This window comes from Calypte anna, chromosome 15 (assembly GCF_003957555.1).
Source record: "Calypte anna isolate BGI_N300 chromosome 15, bCalAnn1_v1.p, whole genome shotgun sequence".
NCBI lineage: Eukaryota > Metazoa > Chordata > Aves > Apodiformes > Trochilidae > Calypte > Calypte anna.
In genome coordinates this window covers 12372771-12387939 of record NC_044261.1, presented here as the reverse complement: position 1 = coordinate 12387939, position 15169 = coordinate 12372771, and positions in this window count along the sequence as shown.

Sequence of the window (15169 nt, the reverse complement as noted above, 5' to 3'; positions counted from 1 at the left end):
GTGCTTCATTCTGTCATCCCTCAGTGCTAATCCCAGAGCTGATCCCAAGCAAGCTGGGGATCAGATAACGCCTGCTATAACATCTTCTGGAACACAACCCCATTAAAAAACTTTGCAGACAACTGCAGATGGGAAGCACTTCAGGATGCTGAGCTCTGGACAAGAGCTGGGGTTTGTGGGTTGGTTCAGCTCTGCAGTAGCACAGCAGCACAGGAGGGCTTGAAATGCATGGGACTTGGTGCATGCCAGAGCCCAGGGGTGTCCCAGCTCCTCTCCTGAGTTCACTTCTCATTGCACCAGCCAGTTTCTATAATTAATCCTCTCCCCAGGTGCCTGTGTTCTCCAAAGGGTTTTTATATGGGCACCTCCAGCCTCTCCTGGAGCTGTGTAGGAAATGCTGCCTCTCCAGCTCTGCCACATTCACCTTTCCTTTCCCATTTCAGCACCAAAGGCTCTTTGGTTAAAACTCATTTGGCACCAGGTTCCACTTGCCAGTGGCCTCAGTGGTTTCTTAGCCTCTGAAGAGCCACAGCTGGCTCCAGGAAATGTCTGGAAGGGGCTCTTAAACCATCCCAGTGTGGCCTCAGAGGTCAGCCTGGAGCAGCTGGAGAGCTTGGAATTGGCACCTTCCAAAACCTCCTTGATCACCACATGGTTGTGCTGGGACACCCAAAGCCAAGCAGAAAGTGGGAGACAAGGCAGTGAATGTCAGGAGGAGGCCCCTGGCACTGGGTGCCCACTGAGCACCTGCATCTCCAGGAGCAGAGGATTCCCCCTGGGATACCCCGGGGTTCTCCTGACCTCAGGCTCTGGGAACAGGAGTTTCCTGGTGCCTCCAGGTTCCCCAGCTGCTCCCAGCATGGAAAATAACCCACAACTGGCTGTGCTGACGTGGTCCTCCATGGCTTGGTCCTCCCAGCTGCTCCTGGGAGAGGCGATGGGGATGGGAGGAGACAGCTTTAAAAGCTGAGTGTGAATCCTTCAGAGCTGGGTCCTCTCTGCCCAGGGAGGGCTCGGTGCCAGGGGGGTCCTGGGAGCAGCACCCGTGGGAGCAGCACCCGTGGGAGCAGCAGCCCAGGCTGGAGCTGAGCCTGTGGAGCAGGAGGTGAAAAGCTGCTGGGAGCCCACCCAGAGCCCAGGGATGGATCCACAAGCACTGGGAGCCCTCAGCCAGGGTGGATTTGGTTTGTCCTGTGACACAGAGCAAGCCCAGTTATTATTTGATCCTGCTCTGAGTCATAACCAGATGAATGGGCCTGTGGGCTTCCAAATAAACATTTTAATAAATGACGGGTGAATTAAAGGAGAGCTGCTCCCCCTCCCTCCCCTGCTCCCAATATTAATGTTCAGATGAAGGCAGGCAGTGTCTAACAGAGCCCCCTGTACTGGTAATACATTTCTTGCACTGTCACATATAAACACTGGAGAGATGGAGATCAAAAGGTCTGGCTGTGCAGAGCAGAGCTGCCTGATGAAGTGAACATGGTGCTTTGGGGCTGGGCTGGGGTGATGGGACGCCTGAGAATAACAGACTGGCTGGAGACATAGGAGCCCAGAAGGCCTGGGGGGCCTCAAAAGGGAGGGGGGGGGGGAAAGAAAGGAAAAAAAAAAAAAAGAAAAAAAAATCCCCACTAGCAGCAGGAAAAATAAATAATTCCGTTATCTCTGATGAATTTCTGCCTTTGATCTGGTTTTTCCTCTCCCTCGTGCTGCCTTTTCATTCCCTCTTCTCCCCCCTCCTTCACCTCCTCCTCTTTGGCCACATTTTTTTTTTTTTTTCTGTTTGATTTATCCAGGGCTGGAGCAGGGATCCTGACGGCCCCTGATGGATGGGCAGAGCTCTGCTGCCCCCAGCCCTGCCCCAGCACGGCCCAAGGTTCCTCTGCAGCCAGGGAACCCCAGGGATGGGATGGGATGGGGTGGGATGGGATGGGATGGGATGGGGATGGGGTGGGATGGGATGGGATGGGATGGGGTGGGATGGGATGGGATGGGATGGGATGGGCTTCCCTTGGGGAAGATGCTCTCTGCCTCCACACACACACACAACCAGCACCCAACCTTCCCCATCCTGGGGTTTTTTTAGCTACACCTTGACAGCTGCTAAATAATGGGGAGTTTCTTCCATAGGCAGTGTCTCCTGGCTGAGTCAGGGGGGCACAGGGGTGTCTCTGATATCTCCCTGCAGCATTGCCAATAAATAAATAAATATTATAATAATAGTAATAATAATTATTATTATTGTTGTTGTTGTTATTAAGATGAAGAGCTTGGTGTAGGTCACACTCTGCTCACTCTGTGTTCTGCCTGGGGGTGATGGACACTGCAGTCCAGGTTTGCACCTTCCCTGGTGGCCTCTGGAGTGGCCCTGGCTTGGGGGAAAGCTCTCAAATAATAATAATTGTTGTTGTTGTTGTTATTATTTGGATTTTTTGGGAATGGAGTGGAAGTGTTCTGAGCAGGATGGTGGGACAGGAGGTGGAGCAGCCCCCAGGGGGATGAGCAGGGAGGTGCACTGGGGGGTGAGGGGTTGCCTGCTGCTCACAGAGGTCCCTTCCAAGGAGCTGAGGGACACCCAAGCACTGCTTGCTCAGAGAACACTTTGAAGCTGAGGTCTGGGACAGGACTCAGGTCATGGTGTAGCTCAGCACAAATCCCCAGCTCGTAGAACTCCTCTGGCAGTGCCCAGGTGAAGGGGGTTTTCTAAAACCTTTCTCTGTTCACCTCTCCATGCTTGGTAAGATTGTGAAACCCCAACCAAACCACACCACGGGCCTTCTCCTGCAGCTCCAAAGTCTACAAGATCTTGGAACTCAGGAAAGATGCTGGTGAGAGGCTGTGTGACCCCTTCCCAGATGTGTCCCTGCCAGCTCCAGCTGTTCCCCCCCTGTCCCACTGCTGCTGGGACAACCCTGGGGCTGATGCATCAATCTGTGCCCAGGGCTTGAAGCCAAAACCCAGGCAGTGGTTTGACCACTGGATCTCCTCCCAAACCAGGCTGCTCCAAGGAGTTTGAGAGATATTCTGTATAAATGCTGTGTTATATATGATAAACACAACCTCATTTAAAGGAATGCTTCTCCAGCATCATTTTGCTTCCAGCCATACACAGCAAAGAGACAAATAATGCAAATCCCCCCCCCTGATTCTGGGATGGAGTGGGATGCTCCTGGTAGAACCAGGGGTGGAGGCTTTGGGCTGATTAGCTGAACAACCTGCTGGTAATTAGCAACAGGGCAGGACTTGTCCTGCCTGGAATGCAAACCCTACCCAAGGCCCAGCAGAAGAGGAGCTGCAGCAATGCTGGGGCTGGGGGATGCTCTTCCCGTGAGGTGTATTAAGGGTTTTTTCATTAAGGGCAGGGGGGAAGGTGGTGTTTGCCTGATTGTGTGCTCCTTGGGGCCATCACTGCTCTGCCCTGGGTGCTGCTGGTGCTCAGGGAGTGGTGTTGGTGAGGGATGTCCCCCTGACTTCCTTGGGTATCCAGAGGCTCCTTTGTGCTGTGGGAAGGGAAGAGCTCCTGTTGTTTTGCAGCTCACCTAGCAAACCAGCTGGATGATCCTCACCTTCTCTAGAAATGCTGGTAGGAGGGAGAAAATGTGTTTAGTTATGGTTTGTTGCTTTTTCTCTCTCTCTCTTTTTTTTTTTTTCCCCACTTCTAGGCTGAGATGGGTGCTGCTGGTCTGACTGTAGGAGTGAGAGGTGAAGCAACATCTCTGGGGCAGTGATGGGAAATCAGGTGAGGGCTCAGAAGAGCTTGGTGTGGGTCACACTCTGCTCACCTTGTGTCCTGGACACTGCAGTCCAGGTTTGCACCTTCCCTGGTGGCCTCTGGAGTGGCCCTGGCTTGGGAGAAAGCTCCCAAAAGCTTCAGCCCCTGGTGAGCAGAGTGCTTGGAGTGAGGAGCAGGAGTGGAAGCTGTTGCCTGCTCTATAAACATCAGTCATCCACTGCAGATTTCTTGCAGAGTGACTTGAAGAATGTGAAATTTGAATTCTGGAAAGGTTCTGCTGTGCCTCCCACCCCTCTGCTTTGAGCTGAGGCTTTGTCTCCAGCCTTGCCCTGTGATGCTCTGCAGGGGGAAGGTGACAGCTTTGGGAGATGCTGGGGACAACAGCACGGAGCTGAGCAGACTGGAGCTCACCTCCCAGCACAGGGGGATTTGCCTGTAGAAGCAGCACAAGGAGGAGTCTGCTCAAACCTTCCTGGAGGGCCAGGTCTGGGTGTGCTCTGAGTCCCTGGCAGGAACAGCCCAGGCTGTGGTCCCTGCCTGCCTTATCTTTCCCCCAAACATCAGAGACCCAGTCTTGCTCCTGAGGCCAGGACCTGACAGCCTTGTACATTAGCACTTTTTTAAAGTGATGTCCACTTTTGAAATAGTACCTGTCCCCAGAGTGGTCACTTCAGTTGACAAATGCCAGTGCTGACAGCTGGATGCTGCTTTACAAACTCCAGCTCCAGCCCTGCTTTTGCAGCTCCCCCAGCCCAGGAGAGGGAGGAGAGCTCTGTTCTCCTTTGCCTGCTCGGGATATGTTGATGCAGGTGCCTCCCAGAGCCTGCAGCCACGGGCTGGAAGCTGCTGGGATTTCAGTTGCTTCCCCTGGGATGTGTGCCTGGATCCCACCCACAGCAGGGAGCATCACCAGACAGGGCAATCAGAGGGAACCTGCAGGTAGATGGGATTTTCCCAAAAGGATGGATGGGGTTTTGTCACCCTCTAATGTCTGCCTGGTGCATGGAGAGAAGCCAAGTGGAGAATCCAATTGTTTTCTCACTGGGCAGGAAGTGTTTTAGCTGAAAACTTCTGGCTGAGGCTTCTGGAGTCTCCGACTGTGGCTGTGGCTGCTGCAAAGCTGTCCCTGGACGTGGTTTGTCCTGGAGAGACCTCACTTTGCTGACCAAGGGACTTTGCTGTCTTGGTGGGGTCTCTGGGCACTGAGCTGGGTGAGAGGAGATGGGGCTGAAGCTGCTGGGATCCCCAGAGCTGAGCAGAGGCTGGAGATGGGAATTCATTCCTTTCTCCACTAAAAGCCAGGGCCAGAGCCCTTGGGCTGTACAAATCACCCCAAAAACCTGCACTGAAACAACATCATTCAAGTGCTGAGCTAAGAAAGCCAGGAAAGAGCAGAACTGGGGCTGTTGGCTGAACTGTCTGGTTGTCTCTGCAGTGAATGGCCCAGGGATGAGCTCCAGGTTCTGCTCCTGGGGAACACAAAGTCTCAGCCACTTGTTCCCCACTCAGCAGCTTCCTGGTCATTGTGGAATGGGGGGTGGAAATCAGAGGAATTATTTTCCTGCAGTAATAGGCTCTCAGCTGTTATCATAGAATCACAGAATTGGCTGGGTTGGAAGGGGCCTCAGAGATCATCAAGTCCAACCCCTGAACCACCGTTGCGGTTGCTAGACCATGGCACTGAGTGCCACATCCAGGCTCTTTTTAAATATCTCCAGCCACGGAGAATCCACCCCTTCCCTGGGCAGCCCATTCCAATGCCTGATCACCCTCTCCAGAAAGAAATTCTTTCTAATATCCAACCTAAACCTCCCCTGGCACAACTTAAGACCCTGCCCTCTTGTCTTGTTGAAAGTCGTCTGGCAAAAGAGACCAACCCCCCCCTGGCTCCAACCTCCTTTCAGGGAGTTGTAGAGAGTGATGAGGTCTCCCCTGAGCCTCCTCTTCTCCAGCCTCAACACCCCCAGCTCCCTCAGCCTCTCCTCATAGGGTCTGTGCTCGAGTCCCTTCACCAGCCCAGTTGCCTCCTTTGGACCTGCTCCAGCACCTCAATTTCCTTCCTGAGCTGAGGAGCCCAGAACTGGACACAGGACTCAAGCTGTGGCCTCCCCAGGGCTGAGCACAGGGGCAGAATCCCTTCCCTGGACCTGCTGGCCACGCTGTTCCTGAGCCAGCCCAGGATGCCATTGGCCTTCTTGGCCACCTGGGCACACTGCTGGCTCCTGTTCAGCTTCCTGGCAATCCAGACTCCCAGGTCCCTTTCTGCCACTCTGTGCCCAGCCTGGAGCTCCCCATGGGGTTGTTGTGGCCAAAGTGCAGGACCCGGCACTTGGCCGTGTTGAAGCTCATCCCATTGGAATCATCCCAACTCTCCAGTCTGTCCAGGTCCCTCTGCAGAGCCCTCCTGCCTTCCAGTTGATCCACACTCCCCCCCAGCTTGGTGTCATCTGTGAATTTGCTGATGATGGACTCAATCCCCTCATCTAGATCATCAATGAAGATATTGAACAGAACAGGTTATCCCCCAACCTGTCTTCTCCTGGCTCTCCTTTTGAGCCGTCTCTGGGTGCTCCCCCACAGCTGCTCTCTGTCCCCACATATTCCCCCTTCCCCATCTCCTCTGTGCTGTTATGATGGGAAATTTGGACACAAATGGACAAAAAGTCCTGAGCTGAGCCTGCAATTTCCTGGCTTATAAAAACCTGAGCTTCCTTCAGCCCTGGGTCTCCACCAGGTCACACTGATCCAAGCCCCACACCTCCACCCCAAGGCCCCCTTACCCCCCGAAATACTTTGTGACACTAGCTAGATTTTTTTAATTATTATTATTATAATTTTATTTTATTGCTCCATATGTTGGAGACTCATGTAAAAATGTGAAGGAGCAATCCCCTAGGTGAGGGAAGGGGAAGCCACGGGGTTTACAGGGTGTTGCAAATCAGCTGAGGCAAAACAAATGCTGCAGCCTGCCCTGACTGCCAGGGCTGAGCCTGTTGGTTTAACCCAGGAAAAGAGGCCAAGGGGCAGTGGTTAATGGGCTGGTAATTTTCCTTCTTGCTGGACACCCCAGAGCAACAAATATCAAATATTCCTTGGGAAAGAAAGAAAGAAAGAAAGAAAGAAAGAAAGAAAGAAAAGAAAGAAAGAAAAGAAAGAAAGAAAGAAAAAGAAAAAGAAAGAAAGAAGAAAGAAAGAAAGAAAGAAAGAAAGAAAAGAAAGAAAGAAGAAGAAAGAAAGAAAGAAAGAAAGAAAGAAAGAAAGAAAGAAAGAAAGAAAGAAAGAAAGAAAGAAAGAAAGAAAGAAAGAAAGAAAGAAAGAAAGAAAAGAAAGAAAGAAAGAAAGAAAGAAAGAAAGAAAGAAAGAAAGAAAGAAAGAAAGAAAGAAAGAAAGAAAGAAAGAAAGAAAGAAAGAAAGAAAGAAAGAAAGAAAGAAAGAAAGAAAGAAAGAAAGAAAGAAAAGAAAGAAAAGAAAGAAAGAAAGAAAGAAAGAAGAAAAGAAAGAAAGAAAGAAAGAAAGAAAGAAAGAAAGAAAGAAAAGAAAGAAAGAAAGAAGAAAGAAAGAAAGAAAGAAAGAAAGAAAGAAAGAAAGAAAGAAAGAAAGAAAGAAAGAAAGAAAGAAAGAAAGAAAGAAAGAAAGAAAGAAAGAAAGAAAGAAAAGAAAGAAAGAAAGAAAGAAAGAAGAAGAAAGAAAGAAAGAAAGAAAGAAAGAAAGAAAAGAAAGAAAGAAAGAAAGAAAGAAAGAAAGAAAGAAAGAAAGAAGAAAGAAAGAAGAAAGAAAGAAAGAAAGAAAGAAAGAAAGAAAGAAAGAAAGAAAGAAAGAAAGAAAGAAAGAAAAAGAAAGAAAGAAAGAAAAGAAAGAAAGAAAGAAAGAAAGAAGAAAGAAAGAAGAAAAGAAAGAAAGAAAGAAAGAAAGTGTCTGGTGGGGCTTTTTATTGAAGGTATCCAAAGGCATCGTTGCTTTGCTCTGCTCCTTCCAGCCAGGGGCTTTTACAAGCAATAACCTGGTTGCAAAGCAGAGCAGCCAAGCTTGTAGCTTATTGTTGGTGCTGACTTTTATAAGTCACTGGGGGGGCTTCCACCAGCCATGCTTTTTGTAAAGAGTCCATTAAACACTGACCCTGAGCTAAGCAGCAGTGGGGGACGGAGCCTCTGGGGACCCTTCTGCTGCTGGAATCAGCTCAGCACCATCCTACTCGTGGCTCCAGCAGCCCAGAGCCTGTGCAGAGGGGCTAATGCATTGCTGCAGGGAAGGGCAAGGATGGAAAGCCCCAGCATGGAATTATTCCAGGGAGTTGAGTTGTGACTGCAGGAGGAGTGGGCTGAAACCCAGCTGCTCTGTGGGCTGTTCTCACTGGTGGTGCTTTGAGGCTTTTGGCATCCTTGGCCCTCTGCAAGGGTTGGTGTGATCTTATGGGTAGCCCAGGAGAAGGGGCTGTGTGCTGGGCAATGGTCCCCACCCACCAGGGGACCACGGGACTGCTGGTTGTAGCTTTGTGTCCCCACCTTGCTGTGCCTGGGGTGCTCCATCACTTATCTCTCCATAGGGGGACAGCAGCATTCCCTGGAATCTGCCCCAAACAGAGCCAGTGGCAACACTGAAGTGAAATTCTTTCTCTCTTGGGCTGGCAGGACCTGTTGCCCTTCGTTATGAAGTGCAGGACTTGCACTCCCCAGGGCTCTTTGTGTCTGGTGACCCAAGAGCTTGAGTCCCTGTGGTCAGGACCTGCCCTGGCACAGGGGTGGATCCTGGATGCTCCCTCACACAGGGCAGCAAAGAGCAGGGGGTTGCACAAGGATGTCCTGGGGTTTTGGGTGAAAAGTTCAATTCTGAGAAGACAGTTTGAAACATCCAAGCCAAAAGCCTCCCTGGTCTTGTCTGGAGACTGAGGAGCCCCAAAACTTGCTGCTCTCAGTGTGTCTGGGAATAGTCAGAGGCTCCTGGGCATCAGAGGAAGCAGACAGGGGGGGGTTTGGGTTGCTGAGCTCAGCCTCTCCTCTTCCTCACTGCCCCCAGCCCCTGATGGGCAGGGATGGCCCAGGGACCACAAAGCAGCTCTGTGGCTGCTGGCTGCAGACCCTGGGGGGCTTTGTCCAGCTCAAACACAGGTTAAAAAGGAAAAAAAAACAAACCTCTCCTGTTTAAAATCTGTCACCCTTGAGGTCCTTTCCCTTCACTGTGAGACAGTGGGAGCAGGTGCCCCAAATGCTCTCTGCCCAAGTCACTGCTGGCTCTGGGGCTCGGTTTTGATCCAAAAAGCCAAGATTACAGGTATCTGGGTGGAGGAAAACTTTGAGTTTCAAACCGTTTCAGTGCAGGAAGAAGCTCAGCACTGGGACCTCGAGGGCTGGTCCTGCTGGACTGTGCTGAGCATCCCCTGCTCCAGCACTGGTCCCTGAGGGGATGCTGTAGCCGGGGTTTCCTTGGAAACGGGAAGATGCGGAGCCCTAGATGCTGCTTGGTCCCCGTCGATGTCTCGGGGGAGGAGGAGGCAGCACCAGAGCACCCCGGAGGAATCGGGGGGACCCCGGGGCCAGCTGAGCCCCCCGGCCCCTTTCGGGGGGCTTCGGGCGAAGGGTGCGGGTGACATCTTGTGGCGGCCGGGGCTGTGCAGAGGCTGAGGCTGCTCGGACACCCCCGCTCCGCTCCAGCCCCGGGCATGGGGAGGGAGCTCCGGTACCTCCGGTACCTCCGGTACCTCGGGCTGCGGTGCTGCCTCCTCCCTGCAGACACAGGGGCAGCTCGGGCAGGGCCTGAGGATGAAGCTGATGGCGAGAGTGTCCCACTGAAGGCTTTTATTTCCCCCCTCCATCCTTTTGCCCATGGGTATCTGTGCCACGAGTGAAATTCCAGCCATCCTGGAAAGCACAGGTGTGAGCAGGCTTGCCCAGGCTGGTCCCTTGATGAGGGAGGACACAGTGGTCATTTCAGTCCATCCTGGGGCTCCTCAGGAAGGAGTTGTACTCCCCCGGGGACCAAAGCCCAGCAGAGGGGCTGTCATCAAACCTGGAGTTACTGCCACCAGGTGCTACGGAAGGCAGGAGGAGTCTCAGTGGGCTCAGGAGGGGCTGAAGCCTTCAGAAAGCAGCAAACTGTCTGCCAGGGGATGTTAAACACCCTGCCTGGAGGTAACTTGGGTTGTCCCCAGCCCACGGAGCAGCTGAGGCAGGAGTGACCCCAGGCATGGTGTTGCTTTCTTGCTTGAGTGCCCAAGGCTGGTTGGTGTCAGCAGCAAGGTGCAGAGCCAGTTGGGTGTCTGGACTGGTCCCTTGTTGCTGATTTTTAGGGACTTTGTGCCTTTTCAGGAACCTGTTTCAGTCCCAGATGTTGAGATATAAGAGCAGGGCAGAGCTCTGAAAAACTCACCCCCCCCCCCCAGCCTGCAGCCAGTGCCTGGCCTTGTGCTCTGGGGTGTGGGCAGGGAGTAGCACCCTGCCCCAGCTTGCTTGGGAGATGGGGAGGGTTTAAAGGTGTCAGGCTCCTCAGGGCTTTGCTCTCCCTGCTTCTTCTGTGGAGGAAAAGGTTAATCCCAGGCTGGGGAGTGATGGTTGGGACTGTGCTGAGCATCCCTGGGAATTTCTCATTCCCCTGGAGCATCCTTTGTCCTCTGGCTCCCAGGACCCTCCCTGCCACCCTCCTGCCTTTGCAACCAGCAGTGCCCAGCGTGTCCCTGGTGCCTGTGCCTCGGGCACCTGGCTCTGCAGAGCAGCCCCAGCAGCAGGCAAGGAATAAAGTGACCCTGGGGGGCTTGGTTCCTGTAGGTCACTGGGGACCTGGTCTTTGGCTCAGACATCCCTTCTCTGGCTGTAACACCACGGATCAGGGGCTCTCTCTCCCCCTGCCTGTGTATTTTTGGTGGTTCAAGGTCCCTGGTTTGAGTCCCCAAGGGGTTTAGGGAGCTCCTTGGTGTCTGGAGCTGTGGGTGCAGCAGGACTGGAGATGCAGATGGGAATGTGTGGATGATGGGGGGGCTGTAGGTACCACAGTCCTCTCATTAACCAAGTGGAAGTTTTAGTGCCCTAGGGAAGGAGACATGGGGTGAGCTCCTATTTTGGGGGTCACGGTTCTCCTCTCAGATGCCCCCCTGGTGGGGGCAGGGACTTCCCATAAGTGACTTTTGAGAGCCCCTAGCTGGGCAGCTGAGTTGACAGAGGGTTAATGAGAGGAGAAGGTCACCTGGATGGAAAGGTTTAACTCTACCCTGCCTCAGCCACCATTTTTCTGGTCTGCTGGGCAGGAGGCTTAAAATGCCACTTTGGCTGGCAGGGAGATGGGGGGCCAGGGGGAGGGCGAGGAAAAAAGCTTTTACTTCCAAAAATAACTCTGGAACAAAATGAAGAGGTCGGAGGGCAAACAGGGAAACAGAGAAACACCTTCCCCAGGGGCCAGCACTGAAGTTTTCATCCTCTGAGTACCCCAGGAAGGAAAGCTTGGCTGTGTTAAGCCCAGACCCCCCCTGTCAGGGCTGAAAGAAGCTGTGAGTGCAGGCAGGGGGTGAGCAGCTCGGGGCTGTGACATGGGGCATCTCCCTGCCCTTCCTCCCCACCTGCTGCTTGGGGCTGAGCCTCCCCCAGCCCATCCTCTGACCACATTTTCCTCTTCTGTGGGTCAGGGCTGGGCAGGACATGGTGATGTTGGCTGTGGCTCTCTGGGGGACAGTTCTTGTCTGGCTTTTTCAGGGTGATGCTACAGCTGCTCCCCAAACACAGGACCACCCCCCCTATGGCTGGGGTCATGGTGACAGGGGCAGGAGAAGGGGCTGAGGGGCTCCTGTGGGTGTGCTCATCCCTGCCCAGGCACAGGGCTGGTTGCTTGGAGCTGCAGATGGGACAGGATGGGAATGGGAGTGCTTGTGGTGTGTCACCAGGCTCTGCCTCTGTTGGGAAGGAGATCAGTGGAGAAAGAATTGGGGTCTGTGGTGCAGAGGGATGGGGACACCTGGCAGCCCCTCAGCTGGGCACCAACCTGCAGCCTCTCCCCTCTGGAGCAGGATCCATTTGGGATGGGGTGAGGAACTGGGGCCATGGAGCTGCTCTGGCTGGAGGTGTTAGAGGTGAGGGAAGGAAGGGAAGGGAGGAAGGGAGGGAGGAAGGGAGGAAGGGAGGGAGGAAGGGAGGAAGGGAGGAAGGGAGGAAGGGAGGAAGGGAGGAAGGGAGGAAGGGAGGAAGGAAGGAAGGAAGGAAGGAAGGAAGGAAGGAAGGAAGGAAGGAAGGAAGGAAGGAAGGAAGGAAGGAAGGAAGGAAGGAAGGAAGGAAGGAAGGAAGGAAGGAAGGAAGGAAGGAAGGAAGGAAGGAAGGAAGGAAGGAAGGAAGGAAGGAAGGAAGGAAGGAAGGAAGGAAGGAACGGACTTGCTGCTCTCTGGGCTTTTTTCACTCCCCAGTTAATCTCAACACCACTGTCTCACCCTCACACCCAGTTCAGGGCTTCCTGGAGACATTCCCAGCAGCCTGATCAGAGGGAACTGCTCCACCAGTAACCCTTCAGCAGTGACACCCAGGGAAATCTTCTACCAAAGTAGAAAAAACCCCAGGATCACACACACACACCCTCAGGGTGTCTCCTGACCAAGAGCAGCTCAGCCTGCAGCATCCCTCACCTCCAGGTCCCAGCAGCTGATGCTGCAGAAGCCTCCATGCCTGGGGCCCTCCCCAGGAGGAAGGTTTGGAGGCAGAGGGTATTTCCTGCAGCAAGTGTTGGGTGGGCATTTCATCCCTGGGGGTGGGAATACTGTGATTTCTTCCCCTCCTGAAGGTGGGAGGTGATAAACACTGGGATCTGCCTCCATTCAGCTGTGATCCATCAAGGTGTGTGTGTGTGTTTGGGGGGGGGGGGTCTCAGCAGAGAGAGGGGGTGAGGGGAGGTCAGTGGCTGTGTAAACAGGCACTTCAGAGTTCACCCCGAGCTGGTAGTGCTGTAATTCATTAGAGGTGTCAGCCTGCTTTGTAGTTCCTTGCTTGGGGAGCCCCTTGCCTGGCAGCTTGGCCAGCAGAAAAATAAACTGCAGGAGGTGGCTCTGCAGGAGAGCAAGAGGCAGTTGCAGCACCACCCTACTTAGCATCTCTGGGTGTTTTCAAGCCAAGGTTCCCCCCCCCCCCCCCGGGTCCCTGACAGTGGAATCCTTGCTCCTGGTCCCAGTCTGGTGCTCACGGGGATGCGAGGTGGGAATGCAGCATCCCGGGGCTGGATTTGCTTTGAGGGACCTGGGAAACCCCCCCCCGGCAGGAATTTGGAGCTGCAGGAGGAGAGGGAGCAAGGGGGTGCTTGGCTCTGCCTGGAGGGTATGAACACCTCCTAGCCAGGAGGAAACTGCTCTTTCCAACCCCAGAATCCCTGCGGGTCTGCTTGGGAAAGCCAAGGAAGGGAGCCTGGGCTGGAAGAGTCGGCTGGTGATTCCTGGAGGTTGTTGGACCCAGGGATGCAGCTCACGCTCCTCCCAAGGGCTGTGGCCTCAGCTGTGTCTTGGCAGGAGATGAGCTGAGGTTTGTGAGTCCTCTGGAGGCAGAGCTGTGCCTTGCTGGGCTCTCCAGATCCCTGGGATTCCTTCCTCTGTGTGTGGGACCACAGCATCCTGGTGATGTCCCAGGGCACTGCCCCAAGTGATGTGATAAGAGCAAGGAAATACCCACAGGGGATTCAGAGCTCCTGACAGGCAATGGAGCTGGTACCTCCTCAGCCTGGAGATGATGGGAAATCCAGGTTTTCTGAGCACCAAAGGGTTGGGAATGACCCTTCTATTGGTAAGGACCAGTTGAGATGCACTTGGGTGTGAGGGAAATCCCTGGCAAACCCAGGAGGTTTGGCATCTCCCCAAAGCCCAGCAGGTCTGAAGCTGCAGCAGAGGAGCTGATGTGGGGAGAGAAGCTCATGGCCTAAAGTGTGGGGAGCACCTCGAGTGTTCAGTGTGAAATCCTTGCCAGGGGATTTTTGTTCTTTCATGGCTCAGATCCCCAGGTTTCCCGTGGCACTGAGGCTCTTCCTCTGCTCAGGCAGCTGCTGGAGAGGTGCTGGGTGCTCCCACACACCAAACTGAGAGGCAGGGTTGGTGTTTCTCATCCAGGTTGCTGGAGTGAGGCTGGCTCTGAAGGGAAAGGCTGTGGGAGGAAGAAATGGATGGGATGGGATGGGATGGGATGGGATGGGATGGGATGGATGGGATGGGATGGGAGGAAGAAATGCTGCAGCAGAGCTGGCATCCCTCCTGGCCTTTGCATGGAGCTGGGGCAGCCTGCAGCACACTGCCAGCCCAGGTGACAACTTCCATTCCTCCTTTCCCTGCCCCCTGGGCTGATCCCCCCATCCCCACTTGCTGCACTCATCACCTGGGGTTATTTTCCCAGATAAATCCCAGCTTTCCCACCCTGTGGCAGGGGGAGGTGTGTGCTGTGGGGGAAAGGGGTCCCTGCTGGGCCTGCTTCTGAGGGACCAGAGTGTCAGCTCCCAGCTCTGGAGCTGCTAATAAACCATCTGGCATTGCTGATTTTAATTGTGCTGTGCTCCTGGGGGGGTGTGGGGGGGTGTAGGGAGAGGGGGTGCCCTACATTTTTACACCTGGCATTTGGTGGAGGATAATTGTGCTGCAGGATCCCAGCCAGGGGAGGCAAGTGCTCCCAGTGCTCACCCTGCTAAACCTCCCTGATAGAGGGGGAAGAAAAATAAAAGAGTTTGCAAAAATGCATATGGGGGGGGAGAGGCTGAGGAAGGGGTTCAGGCTGGGCAAGCAGTCAGTCCTTGGATGCCCTCTGTCCTTGTGCCACTGCTGTCCCTTTTTGTGTCCTGCCCTCCCAAACTCTCCCTCCATCCCTGCCCAGGTGCTGGCTCTGGTTTCCCTGTTTGGGATGGGATGGGATGGGATGGGACGGGACAACTGCATCTCTGTGCCATGGGCTGTTCCTGCAGCTTGGGAAGCCTCCACCCCCCTTCATAACTCACACAACAGGGAGCATCTTGGTGTGATCCTTGGGCTGCTCCTGGGGCTGGAGAGATCACAGGCTGGGAATGGGGAGGCTGCAGCTGCATCCCTGGGTGTGCTGCCAGGCTTTCCCCTCTCCATGCCTCAGTTTCCCTTTCTGCTCCTTTGTTTTCAGGCTCTAAGAGAGAGGACTGTGTGCAGGCACAACTGCTGATGGAAGCTGCAGGTCTTGGGTTTGTTACCAGGCAGGAAAAAAAACCTCTTTGTGGCCTGTGGGATATCTTGGCAGGTAAATCCTTTGGACTCCCTGCTCATCCCAGTCCGGATGGGGACTTCTCCAGTTTCCCTGCTGTCTCCCCAGCAGCCCCTCCCCTGTGCCTCTGGGTCACTGCAGAGGTGCTCAGCAGGACCATGGCACAAAGCATCACCAGCTGCCAGCACAGTCCTGGGGCTGCCAGCCTCCTCCTGCTGCCCTTTGCCTCCCACATCCTCCCCTCTGTGTTGCCCCATGGGCTCTCAGCCCCTCAGCC